This window comes from Typopeltis vanoorti, chromosome 22 (genome assembly GCF_054136105.1).
Source record: "Typopeltis vanoorti isolate ZY-2024b chromosome 22, IOZ_Tvanoo_1.0, whole genome shotgun sequence".
Classification (NCBI taxonomy): Eukaryota; Metazoa; Arthropoda; class Arachnida; order Uropygi; family Thelyphonidae; genus Typopeltis; species Typopeltis vanoorti.
The window spans coordinates 71,595,227-71,610,351 of NC_143570.1; the positions used below are offsets into that span (position 1 = coordinate 71,595,227).

General features: G+C 34.6%; 1 long non-coding RNA gene across 1 annotated transcript in view; it reads right to left on the reverse strand.

Moving 5' to 3' along the window:
* The window catches only part of LOC150094483 (uncharacterized), a 550,669-nt gene that overhangs the window by 274,544 nt on the left and 261,000 nt on the right, over positions 1-15,125 (reverse strand). Inside the window, exon 4 of the long non-coding RNA XR_016550261.1 lies at positions 8,568-8,634. This is a non-coding gene — a long non-coding RNA (uncharacterized LOC150094483). The remainder of the gene's footprint in view (positions 1-8,567; positions 8,635-15,125) is intronic.

Genomic DNA, 15,125 nt, shown 5'->3' on the forward strand with positions numbered 1-15,125 from the left:
ATATCATGTGCATTATTGTATTTCGGGCTCTTACTTAAGACGTAAAGAAAAAGATTATTCTTCTCAAGTAAATGTATATATATTCATAAAAGGGGCATTAACCTCAAATAGAATATTTTATACTTTCTGCTTAGGAGACTTCACTGGATGAGAAACTGCTGAAATCAATTTCCGGTATATTTTCCATAAACTAATCCGTGTGCATTACAGTGTTAGATTTATCATCCAAACCGGGACATTTATGAGAATGAAGATTTGGGACGAGGAAGTTAAAATAATTAAAATTATAATTTATTTTTAAATGTTTATTGGCCGAATCGTTTGACTCAGTTATTTTTTCGAGAATAGTTTTCTAATAGGAACTTATTTCTAAAAAAAAGCAACGCATGTCCGTGTATATTAAAGCGAAATATATATAAAAAAAACGTAATTGTATTGATTACCTATATATAAAAAATTACATAAGTAGAATAATTGTTCTTAGTAAATATTCACGTAGATATTCAGGGCGGTGGTCTCAGACCGGGAGATGAAATCCATTTCCCACTTATATTCGCAAACATCCACGCCCATGGTGGGATTCGAACCTTTAGCCTGTTAATTGGAGAGCGGATTCGCTAACTTATATATGCTAGCATATTATTTTAATTATTTTTCATAAAATTGCCTGCAGTCTCTTCAAAGTTCCATTTTGTGGTTAATAATTTTGAAATTACTGACACTTTCAGTTGACCATTCCCTGTAGACCATATTTTTAATTGAGAAAATATTCTGTACAGTTGGTGCGATACCTGGTTAAGCTCAGAGCAAATTCTAATAAACTGAGAATATTCTCAATTCACTGTGTGGAACTGAGATCGTACACCGTCCTTAAAACGGTGTGTTCATAACAGCATTCCTGAATGACGACATCATCAATCGACATCACATGTCAAGCTGGTTGTTGGAGTGGATATTGTCACCAATCAATCAACACGCTCTGAGCTACGATTACTGGTGCTTGCATGGTTGTAAAAGCATGCACTAACATTCATATCGATAGCGTATCCATGCCACGTAAAAGGCATTTACGAAATGCATGTTTGTAAATGTCTTTATGTGGTTGGTAAGTTTCATCACTCGGAACTGCGACGACCATTCTGCTTAATCGGAACATTAAGTGATTTATAAAAGTAACATGTTTAAACAAGCTTTCAAATTATCAAATCTATAAATATAAAGCTATATTAATAGATTTCCTATGTAAAAAATTCTCGGGTTTGTTTTAGTCTAAATCTGAAATAACACAGACTAGCTGACAATAAAATGAACAAAGGCAGATGCAGAATCCTTAAATAATTCCAACGTAAAAAAAAGTCTTACTTCAACCGTCAGAGGTACCCATGCTCGAACAGTTGCAAATGAGCTTGCTACTCAACTACCTTCTGGGCAAAACTATGCACGCGTGCAGTTCATTCTCGAACTGCCAACACGATATTGCCCAAAAGCTATTCTATGTATATTGCAGTGGCAGAAAAACGAAAGAAAACATCTACTGGCTATTCTGCCAAGAGTTATCAGAAAGAATAGTCTTATCTAGAAGGAATTGTGGAAAATTGTTTAGTCAGCTATGAAACGAATCTTTGGAAAGTAGTTAAACGATTCCTTGTGGGATGTGGACACATTATTTACGCTGCTTAAATATGGAGTTGTTAAACATGCAAACACAATACTGTACCAATATTTGTGAGCCTCCTTTAGAAATTATCTAAAGAAAAAAGTAATTTTTTTCTAAGTTTTATAGTAATTCCAAAATATATCTGAATTACATGCATTAAAATAGAAACATATCAATAATATCAAGTCACGTTCAGTCTGAGATTACTTAGATTTATGCTCAGTTGTCTATTAATTTCATTTCTCATGGAAAAAATCCCACGTTTCCAGGAGGAAATATTCTTATCACTTCTATATGAAGTGGTATAACTCATTTTCCGTTCAAATGCATATTTTTAAATATTATCGTCCTAGATTAAAACTAGGCCTCTCTTATTTTTGTGCAGGGCATTCTTTCGGCTTAGCTACGAAGGTTCAGAAAAAGACATCCCACACACAGACACACCAAAAAATTCTGTCAACAGTGACCAAATACATTGCAGAAATAGCAACTTTCTTTCTAAAGAGCAACAGCGTTTTGATGTTTTCTTTATCCCGAATGTAATTCTTCGATATCGGATAACAATCCAAGTGCTTCACGGCTTTGTTCGATCATTATGAAATACGCCATCGATTTCAGACATATCATCAATCCGCTACGACTGCACATCTTCCTTTCCTCAAGAAATACAGTGGACATCGATGACATAAAAGGCAGGTTACAGAGGTCATGCTCGATGTCGGACGTGTCGTATATGACCTGAACCGGCCTTTAACCTGGTTGTCGCATGTTTAAAAGCCTGGAACAAATTTCGGTTCGTCGTACTGAACCTAACCGAAAAGACAATCTCTTAAAAACATTGCATTTGAAGGCATGGTTATTGCTGCACTGATCACCGGGTATTATCGGTTAACTAGAGCCTCAATAACATCGTACGAATGTAGCTTTCCGAGGTCTGTAAATGCAGCTTTTCAAACACAATAAGACTGCTGCGTTATAACCTATCAATTCATTTCACTCCATTAGGTAGTGATTCATTATATATCGGAGTTGCACTTTTATTTTTTTTCTTCGCTTTGTCGCTCCATTTACCTTCTCACAATAGCAAGATCGGGTTTATTTCGATAGGTGACATGCCGTTTCAATTCTGTTTATCTTCTGTGACGCGAAATGCTTAACATCAATCTCAATGTAGCCTTTGTAGTCTTGCGGATTGCCTTTTATATACGGAAATAAGTCTGATATTAATTTGAAATGATGTAAAATCATCGAGAGCTTAATAAAATTTAAACACAATTTGATATTACAGATGTTTCAAAATGGTGGGGTTTCGGGAGTACATTCACATACGTACATAGATTTTTTTTGTATCTCCAAAGAACATTCAGAAATTAATTTTAACTCAAGAAATTATTTAGCAAATCAGAAAATATATAATTCTAAAATTATCTGTTAGAAATGAGAACAATAACGTAAATTAAAATTGCAATAACGAACACGTTTTTTATTTCTAATGAAATTCGGGATAAGGCATGGTTTAATAGCAGACTGAGTTACACAACAGTTACAAGCATGAAAGAAAAATATAAGAAAATCTTTCTAGATTTTAAAATATTTAAAAGAAAGGACAACACGAATCTTACTTTTTACTCAACAAGGTAGGTAAACAAAGTTTGACTAACGTTTTGAAACTAACTGATTGCTTAAGACAATGCAGTCTTCTTTTACGGGCTGTCTTGATATTGAACTACAGTATACATAAAAAGGCAAACTCTGTTCCGAAGTCCATGTCTTTTCATTCAGGGGTTATGAATTATTTTCGCTAAAGACTAAATAGAAATTATCCGAATATCCTACTAAAGTTTGAAGAATGTTTATATTCCGTAAGTAAAAGCTTGAATGGTAGGTAATATCCCAGAGCTGAAACTTGCTGACTTGACACTAGAAATTATTAAAAGAAAGAAAAATAAAGTTTCATCGTTATTTTATAGCTGAGTGGGAAAATAACGTTTGCTGTTTCAAAGTTACATATTTAAAAATTATCAGGAATTTACTAGAATACAACTTTTGGTATGAATTATAACAATCCCACATTCATAATGCGATATATTTCTATACAACTGTATGGAACCTTAAAATGGCAAGTGATATTTCATTTCTGAAAATGCTGCGTAGATATCTCCATAAAACCTATCTTCTTGCAAGGAGACCTCAATAAAGATCAATATATATCCAGGAATTGACTTGCACTTACTTAAACGCCTGTTAGGGTAGGGGAAATAAAAAATTACAGTAGATACCTATTATGATGATAACTGCTCTTGATATGCTGAGAGCAGTATACGGAAAGTAATTTGGAGCGTAAACTATCATCGCATCCTATTCTTAAAGTAGGATTACACATTGATGAGAACAAGAATATAGTTTCACGTCAAATGATGTATCGTGTGTAAAAAATAAGTTGCCAACTAGAAAAAATGAAGAACAATATCCACTTATGTTCTATCTGTTCGTTTTACGGGAAAGAAAATTTTGTGCTCTCTCTGCATACGATTAGCTAATTCACCTTCACTCGAAAAGTCCTCATAAAATTTTGAATTCTGGACGTTTTTATAATGAAGTTTATAATGAATGAATTCCTAATAAATTTGACCTCGCATGTTTAGTATAGGTTAATGGTATGGGTTCTTGAGAGAAATAAATAAATAGTATTTTAATATGAGAGATGTGTTCACAGCTAGATAAGCTATCTAGATATCCGACCGCACAGAATCTAGACGTGCAAGGAAATATTTAAGTCACTTGCTTTCATATTATATATAAGATGAGAACGACTTCACAAGCAGAGAAATATTAAATGTTACCAACAGTTATTTGTTAATGTTACCAACAGTTAAGTCTAATGAAGAGTACCATCGTCTTTCTTACTTGCTAATATACTTATATTTGAACTTTTCTTAATTCCGTTTTTAAGAATAAATCTAAAAGCAAAAGGAAGTGAATTTTCCAGAAAGCATTCTTATGAAACCTGACGAAAGTTAATTTTCAGTGCAATAAACGAAAGTAATAAAGGGCAATATAAGTTGCAATAATTCCATTTCGCGCTCCTTCAAAGAAAGTGGTGAGCAATTGCTTAAATTCCAGTTATTATCGCAGCCTAAAGTCTCTGAAGTTCGCTTCACATTTTGTTCATAAGTTCTCAGTGAATTATTTCTCCTGTACATCTTCTTAGTCTATCTTACTATCCTACTTATCAATTCATATTTATATATTTATTCACTGAAATATCTTTTCTGCGAGATGTAAAAGTATAGAGTATCAAGCTGAGACGTGAACATGCAGAGGAAACCCCACTAGCGCTAACAATAATTACCTTTCATATATCCTACTTTTACAGAGTTAGCGGATGACCTTAATTAACCTATTCATCATCGTCTCCAGTTGCTAATATAATACCCGTGATGAAATGCATCAAAGAGACGCCGACCCACTTAGTGGCTGTAAGTCCTCACAGGAAACCCCGGCAGCTAGCTGGAGGTGCCATTACAGGAGATGTGCTAAAACTGATGATAAATTACACAAAGTTCTGCTCTCTCTCGAATCATTCGCACGAACTTGGCGCTATTTTAATAAAAGGGTAGGATAATCTACAAAGCATGTTACGGTGATAATGTATCAGGTGGCAAAATCATGAACGCTTTTTGAAATGTTAATAAAGATCAGCTGATGTCTAAACATTAAGGTACCGTGTGTGGAAATTCATAAAGATTCAATTTACTACCAGATTGGTATTAGTCGTTAAATTGCAGCTTTAACTCCAGTTATGTCTAATACCTAACCTGGGTTCTTCTATTAGTAGCTGTATGTGTGTGTAGATGCAGCAAAAAGGTATAATGAGCAATAAATATGTCACTTTTCCTCAATTTCTGTAGCAGTAACTACGTATAATTAACAATCGATAATTTATTATCCAGGAAAACGTTTGTTCATTGAAAACTGCCATTAAGCGATCTTTTCTAAAAAAAAAAAAAAAATTAATAAAGGACTAAAGAGCAGTTTATTACCAAATAGCTGTGCCCAAGCTTGTACAATAAAGAGCTAATATTAGATAATAAATTAGTTTCTAGAAAATGTAACTTCATCACATGAGTAATATAGGAAGGTTTTCTACAAAGTTGGCGCAATATAATGTACTTTATATTTTTGTTTGTTAGAAAATGAGAAGGCAGGCCATAAACAATACAATTTGCAGATTTTTCTAAAAAGCAATTATTTTTATATCAGCCCTGCTTTAACAAACGTGGTCCAGTGTCATATTACTTAGGTTAATGGCCAATTATAAAAACTTTTCGTTTCAGAGAAAATTGTTTCTCTTCAAGTTTTTCAGGACGTGTCTCGAATTGAATGAAGTATGCAAATCTATTGGATATATCTAAAGGGCCGAAATCCATAATAGTTACCACTGATAGATTTTTGTTTCTCGTTAGCAGAAGAGTTGCCATTCAGATCTGTGCACTATTAGTGTTCTAGCACTGAATTGTGAGCACGTACGCACACACACTCAGTTCCTTAAAATCAGCTTTCCTGAGGTAATACAGCCTAAAGTAGCTACCTAATCCCATCTCTGACGAAGTGGAGAATCAGATGCATGACCAATCTACAAACACTCCCTAAAATCTGTAACGTTTGTTTTGGTCCTTTTATTTTATCAGGAAAACGAAACCTGCAAGAGCCATGATAATCAAACTGGGCATATAACGCAGCTGTCTTTTATTATAACTTGAAGCAAAATAACGGTTCGGATGAATTCCCTATGGAGGAAGTATTGTAACTAAAACCCGCAATAATTTTGCCGAAAATAGCAAAAGCTGGAACGATCGAATATGCCATACAACTTCGTCGTATAAGATTAGGTCCCTCTCTCACAATGGTTCAAGCAATCTCTTTCAACCTTAAGAATCTGAACTAGAATCACCAGAGTCGATGTACAGCTGCTTTGCGTATTTCATCCTAGACCAGCATAGTAGTTTAGTAGTTTTGTTTGGTCCTGTTATTCAATAATAACAGGACCAAAATATTTAATAATAACTTGGCCCACCAAATTCTACATACAACTTTCTCTTATCAAAAAGGTAGTTGGCAATCCATTTTTTCTCTTATCCAGCATTACTGAATTTCCTATCGAAATATTACGTACATAGCATCTACATATCACAAATTTCAAGATCAGGCCTATGAAATTTCAATGGCATGCACTTCTTCTGCTAGGGATTCTACTAATATAATTACAAACAAAACACAGTTTTAACCGTAGGTTTTAAATCCTGCGGTTCACCAAAAACAGAGTTTAACAATCACATGCATACCCAAGTATATATATAAAGATATACTGCTCAGAAAAAGAAACATTACCTTTATTTGGCACTGCAAGATGGCCGCCATTTAAGAAATGAAAAGACATAATTATACTATTAACGTATTTTATTATATATAATAAACTGATTTTATTATAGGTATGAAAATCATGCATGACGTGCAATATGTAGTTGAAATGCAATGGTCTTTTGTCACGTGTGCTGTATCTGCCCATTCTCCAGTCAGTTTATCTTTTAAACATTGAAAAACCGGTTATATATATAATAAGTTAGACTTGGCGAGCAGTGATAGTAGGACGTTTGTTAGGAAGATCACTAGTGATGAATATCTATGAAAAATGGGATAACTCAGTGACGCTTAAAATTACTGTCGGTATTAAATGCGTCAAGCATTACATATTGACAATTTTATAGGTGTCCGTTTCTATTATTTTTACTTTATTTATTACCATGTCAAATGTGAAAACGGAACCTGCTGACATTTTAACACAAAACTAAATGCGCACTTCTATCTGAATACTACTCCTTTACTTAGATATTGTTTATTCAAAAGCAATATATTAATATTAATAAAAAAAACACGTATTTATCTGCTCCAGTGATAGTCTATTTCACTTAGTCACATCCCTGCGCTCCCTATCTGGACTTGGAGCAACAAGTACAAATATTATTGCTTGGTTCGAGATTACTGAATAATGTTGTAGAGTTTTAATCAATCCAACCTACAATTTTATAAGTTTACACAGTTCTGTAGACTTCTTGAGAAAACTAGTGCCCGTGCTGAGGAAACAGTTTAACTTAGAGGAAAATATGTAAAAGTGGTTAAGAAATTCGTTGGAGGAATACGAATGCATCCACATTCGCTTATATAAACTTATAGAAATCGTTAATAATAACCGCAATATTTGCTCTACATCCATTATTTAATTCTCTCCACAGCATTCCGATTCTTATGAGGTAAAACTTCGTATTGCATCACATTGCATTATGCAACAAGGGTTTTCAACCCTATCAAAATATGAAAAAATACTAGATTTTTTCACTCTGTGATATAAAAAAACAATCGTGATGAAAATATGTTAACTGATATTCGCTAGTGCTTTTGATATGAGCAATACAGCAGTACTATACAGGGCCGTACTTATGCACAGCTTAGGGACAATTTAATGTGGTGAGGCTCCAAGCACTCGCACGGGAAAAGTGTAAGTATGGCACTGTAAACAAATGGGTTTCCCAACAGGCAAGCCAAATCACTGTAAAGTGTATCTGCCATTAGCTGGCTGGGGTGACAGAGGATTGCTTCTGTACTCTCTCTCTGAAACTAACGGTTATGGATCCGAATCCCATTATGGCTTAAATGCCTTTAAAGTGATTGATGCATGCCATCGTCCAGCATGAGACCACCTGCTTCCCAGAGGCCAGAAGTGGCTTGAAAAGTTGCAAGTTTGTCCCTGGAGCTGGGTTATCTGATTATTTAACCTTCTTTATCCTGAAACAAAACGTTTGCATTAATCTTTAATGATTTCATAACAGAATGAGGATTTTCTAACCGTTACCTGCTTTACACCTTCTTAATGCTCATACGACTGTTCCACTTCTAAGAGAGGAGGCTGGAAATCCTTCCTACACGAAAAATTACGTTGTATAATTTACAGATGAATTTAAGATAACATAATACTACTATAATACTATTGGTTATACAAAGAATATCTACGATGCCTGTTAACTATGTGAATAACCAATAAAAAATACATATTAAATAGGAAAAATGATTCCTATCGGTTACGATATTTATAACAGAAACTTCCGAAATATTTCAAACAATGCTTTCTTTACTGTAATCAGTAATCGTGCGTAATCTAAAAGTGACGGAAATCTCTCGAGCACCAGCGGCTATTACCTTACATAATGAGCAAAGCTTTCCATCGTTCCCTGTTGAGTGAAACCAGTTCCTCAGTTAAACCGAACATACAGTGTGGCCTCTAAGGTGTAAACCAACTCATTGTGTTGATAAGGATATAATCCTCACATAGCCCTCAGTACTATTTTAAATGGTCAATATATCATCTATCCAGTGATTTTAGGTTTACATGAGCTCCCACCTGAACTAATGTTGAGTTTACAAGTACATATGAATGCTTCATTCGTAAGCTGAAGTTCCAAACGTCTGTTTAATAGTAATATTCATCGGTGATATACCTCAGCCATATCACATTACTGCCTAATTATTTTCATGATCACTAATGCACACATGACGAAGCTAACTATTCGCATATATTTATGTGATACCCACACATGAAAGGTTGTAAACTTAAAGTATATAACAGTACGATTGAATTAACGTACGAGTTGGTGAATGGGTTAATAATGTTCCTAATGATTTTATTGTTAATTTTTTTAAGTATTTATATTTTTTCATACGACCCAGAGACTCTCCTCTATAGATTAAACACGGAACTTTTTTAATCCATTTTGGAACCCCAATAAACGGGGTGGTGGCACTGTATCTTGTTACGAAATGCATATTCCACTAAAGACATTCAAAATATCCATTTATATAATACGATTTGAACCCAGACAATCACAAATATCCATGCCCAAGGCGGAATTCGAAACCGTAGCCTTTTGGCTGTTGACCGGATACGCTAACCACTCGGCAAACTAGGATGGTACAGATGCTGCGCTAGACATTTTTTCAACTAAATTTTCATTATATTTCAAAATTTTTTTATATTATAAAAATTATATATACATCTACTTTACCTTTAGGAAACAAACAAAAAAAAGTTAAAGAAGGTGAGCATTCTACTGAATGAATGTTTTATTTTTCTTTCTCTCTTTCATCTTGGGCTGAAGCAATTTTAAACATTAGGTAATACTAAATATATGAAGAGCCAAAGGCTTCAATTCGGCGACATATAACTTGTTTAAGTTAAGGGATATTATATCCCATATTGTTCTTAGCCGAATAAGAAACTCAAAAGAGTTTCAAGCCGAATATAGAAATTATATAAAGTTCGGCGATTCCAAGCGTAAGCAAATACCTGAATAACAGCAACTGACCCTTAAGGTAGTTGCTGTTATTCAAGCTGAGGCAACTCATATTAAAGGTGGAGCAAGCTCCGATCACTATTCTTGATATTTACCCATAATGTGAACTTAGCTCCTAGGAGCTGTATTACTGTTCAACATTATGAGAGAAGGTCACTATCCAGACCGGTTTCAACCTTATGTATAGGTGAAGCGGGCTCTAAAAATAAGACGATCCCGAAAGATCTCCCAACTCAGCCATGTTCCACTCGATGACAGGCTCATCCCGTCACCGAGAAGAACTCAGCATTGGCTCTACCCAGTGGCAGGCTGACCCACCACCAAGCAGAGTATTAATCTCAGCGGTGGCCCCACTCAGAGAGAGGCAAAAACCTACCTCTAAGTGGAGCTTCTCAAAGCCAGATCCGCCCCGCACCGGTTTCCACCCTCATTGGGGGTCTCATCAGTGAGTAGGTAGACCTAATTAATACCAAGTTTGTAACGAACAGAACTTACCAAGTGGTGTCCTAATTAATTACTAAATATATGAAGAGCCAAGAAGCTTGTGTAGCTCAGTGGATGTGGCGTTTGCACACCACCGCGCTTGGCCGCACGAAAGAAGTCTTGGTTTCGAGTCTACTCGGCGACCAGAGGAAATTTTTCTAAGCCTTTTTTCGACCGGTTCCCGAGTTAGTCGATCTCTGGCACGGGCAAGCAGGTTTTTCCTCCCGGAAACTCGGGTTTTTCGTCCTGTAAACTCAAGAAAATCGACCGTAGAACCCACATTATTTCAGACATTAAATATATTGTGTTAGGGTTAGGGACCACGAGATGGCGGCACATTTGAGCCGTCTCTCTTCACTGCGTACCGCTTAATTAGTGATAGCCTTGGGCCATCTGTCTCTGATTGGGTACCAGTGGAGATTGAACTGCCCACTCAGTCTCTAAAAGTTAGATAGGGCTAAATGGCCTCGCCTACTCCCGTATATACGGGAATAAAAAGGCGTTAGCTGATTTTTTTTTTTTTTTTTTTGATGAAGAGCCAAAGGCTTCAATTCGGCGATATATAACTTGTTTAAGTTAAGGGATATTACATCCCATATTGTTTCTTAGCCGAATAAGAAACTCAAAAGAGTTTCATGCCGAATATGGAAATTATATAAAGTTCGGCGATTCCAAGCGTAAGCAAATACCTGAATAGCAGCAACTGACCCTTAAGGTAGTGCAAGCTGAGGCAACTCATAGTAAAGGTGGAGCAAGCTCCGATCACTATTCTTGATCGGAGGTCTACCTACTCACTGATGAGACTTCAGTGAAAGTTGAAACCGGTCTGGGTAGTGACCTTCTCTCATAATGTTGAACAGCAATACAGCTCCTAGGAGCTAAGTTCACATTATGGGTAAATATCAAGAATAGTGATCGGTTCTTGCTCCATCTTTGCTATGAGTTGCCTCAGCATGCACTACCTTAAGGGTCAGTTGCTGCTAGCCAGGTATTTGCTTACGCTTGGAATCGCCGAACTTTATATAATATCTATATTCGCCAAGAAACTCTTTTGAGTTTCTTATTCGGCTAAGAAACAATATGGGATGTAATATCCCTTAACTTAAACAAGTTATATGTCGCCGAATTGAAGCCTTTCGCTCTTCATATATTTAGTAATTTATTAGGACACCACTTGGTAAGTTCTGTTCGTTACAAACTTGGTATTAATAATATATATATATATATATATATTGGAATAAAATATTTATTAAATTAAGGGGATAAAAATCCCTTATTATTTTATTAAAAATATTCATTTCTCTATTTTGGAAAACCAAAGTTAGAAAAAACAACAGAATTGATTACAAACTCACAAGTCGCAGGAAATGCTGGTTGACTAAAAAAAAACAAAAAAACTTAATGTGAAATTTGGCATTGTTTGGACCTCGCAATATTTTCATAGTCAAGTTGATATGAAGAAGTGACCAATCGCAGACAATCATCCAAACGATCATTTGTAATTTGGTTTCTTAATTGATTTTTTATGACGGTCATATTTGAAAAAGCGGATTCTGACAAGTATGTCGATACGAAACACGACAGAATTTTTCACGCAATATCAGGTAATATTGGGAATTTTTCATGTGCATACTTCCAAATGACTTCATTGTTTATTGATTTTAAATGAAAACTATTCTGAATGTTTATTATCTCAAGTTCTACTTCAGCTTGGTTTATATCAAACAGTCCACTAATTTTATTTGAAATTTCTGTGATGTTCAAGTTTTCTTGAAATGGATTATTGATAAAAGATACAATCATTTCAGTTTTATTAAAATCTTTAAATCTTGAATTTATTTCTTCCTCAACTAATTCTATTTCACGAATAAATTCTTTTAAATCATAGCAAAGCATTTCTTAATTTTGTTCAAAACATTTAATAAATATGGGAGATGTCTAAATTCGCGGTCATTTATATTTTTCTTTAATTAAAGTAAATATTGTTGGAACGTTTTTATTTAACTTAACATGTCAATTAAATTTTTATCTCTACCTTGTAACTCTAAATTTAAATTGCATAATTTCGTACAGAAATCTACTAAAAATGATCAGTGTAACAACCATCTTTTATTACTCAACTGTGAATAAATATCTCCTTTTGCATTCAAGAAAAATGTTTATATCGTTAATTAATACAAGAAATCTTTCCAAAAATTGACTTCTGCTGAGCCAGCGAACATTATTGTACAACAGAAGTTCTCTATCATCATCTGCCTGTAATTTAAATAACCGCAGTTGCAGGGCTTTTCCTCGAACAGAATTTACAATTTTAAATGTAATATCGAAAACATCTATCTTTTGTGTTTAATCTTTTACTACACAGGACTTGGTGAATAATACAGTGGTACGCTAAAAAAGCTGGATATTTGTCATCGTTTTCACATAATGAAACGAAGCCTGATTTATTACCTATCATTGCAGGAGCACCATCAGTAGTAATAGACACAAGTTTAAAAAGCGGAAGTTTGTGTTGTTTCACAAATTCATCAAATGCCGAAAAAAGTCTTCTCCCCTAGTCCTTCCCAATAATGGTATAATTTTCAAAAGAAGTTCTTTACTTGAATAATCTTGAAATACCATGCGAATAAATACCATTAACTGAGCAACATCAGTGAAGTCGTTTATTCATCAAATTGTAATGAAAATGCAACACACTGGTGAATGTCTGGAATTAACCTTGCCTGGAAACTTTTCTCCAGCAATTGGAACTCTTCCTTTCGGCAATATGAAACGTAGTCTGTGGTTTAGAAGAAGTCTCTCTCTAGCGACGTGTCGAACCAAGATGTTCCTTTCTGGAAGCGGGAAACTCTTCTCTCAAGCTACGTGGATCCGGGCAGTCTCTCTGACGCCGACTCTGGCCTGGGTGGCCTCCTCTCTGACAGCAATTCTGGAACAGGAACCCCTTCTGCTTGCTTCAGTCCCTTTTTATTAGACCTCCTCTGAGACCTCGTATGAAGTTTGGCAACCCCCAAAGAATCGGTATGAGTACCTCATCTTAAGTTTCAAGTTCGGCACGCCTTTTGTTCTCTTCCGCTTTCTTTTTATTGTATGCTGCCGGCCATCGGAAAGTTGTTTGAACTCTTTCTGACTGACTTCGGAGATGTTTACGCTTAGAGCCTGCAAACCTTTCTCATACATATAAGTTTCGATAACAATCTTTCTAATGCCGCCATATACAGCTTCGGCGACAAAAACATTGCCTTTCTTTTCAACACTCTAACATATTCTTATTAAAGCAATATATACAGTTAGCTTTAAAAGAGTTATTTACAAAAACATCTAATACAAACTATACCGAGAAAAACAAAGTTTATTTTTTTACAATATTCACATGGGACTTAACCTAAGTAAAAAATCGATGTAATGTGCTTTGGAATATTTAATATTTAAGCTACAATCGAGTTTTTACACTTTGCTTATAATCGTATTTACTCGGCTCGCTGTTTGACTTCCATTGATCCAAATTAATTCATTTACCCGGACCTATAAGAAAATTACTGATTTGACAATTTTAACGAAAAATAAATGAACAATAGCAATACACTTGAATCGATTAAAAATAATACAAAATAATGATGAATAAAATATTATGTTTTCAGTTTTAATTAAATTTGTAAGTAAGGACGAATACACAAGAGATCGAACAAAAATCGCCCCGCGATCGATAGGTTGAACACCCCTGGTGTAGGTGATGATGGTAGGTTGCGGTTAGGTGTGGTTCGTGGATTGAATGGTAGTGATGGCGAGTGGTGGAATTGGCCCTTCCTCGATGAGTCTTTGGACTCCTTGGAGGTGTCGAATAATAATAATAGCAAATCTTTCAATTGAACAATAATGCAAATTGAATAATTTGGGAATAATTTACGCTGAACAGTTTTCAAGTAAGCCTAAGAATCATTTCTTTCCTTTCCGTAGCAATTAAAGTTTATTTATTTCAAGTGTGCACTTTAAAAGCATGTGAAACGTAAATTAGCTTACCTATATGCTGTCGTTTGGATAAGTTAAACGTTAAGGATATAGTTAAATTGTAAGAACCTAAAAGTAAATAATAATAAGAACATTTTCAATTAAGATTGCTAAGCATTTCTAAAATGTCTGAAAATGAATTGTTAGGATGTACTATACAAATTCATAAAGTTTACCAAATGATGCATCATCTTTTGACAAACATTGATTACTGAAGTAAAGAATACAAAATAAAAGAAAATCAGAAATAATATTCTGAAGCTCAAAAACATCAAGTGGAACAAAAAAATAAATCTAAAAGCGAAAGAACTACATGTTTCATGTGGTAGAATATCCCCTCCAATGAAAGGATTTATAGAAACATTAACGAGATTGTCCAGAAAGATAACAGTAAATGCGGTCTTTGAATATATTTATAAAATTTAAATTGATCATTAATATTGATAGTAAAATACATTTCATTACGATGAAAATAGAAAATTCATAATCTATGCGGTTAAGTTTCTTCATTTGTGGTGGTGGAGAAAAATCACCTTTATCATAAAAATTACCACTCTCATAACAAATAGGCT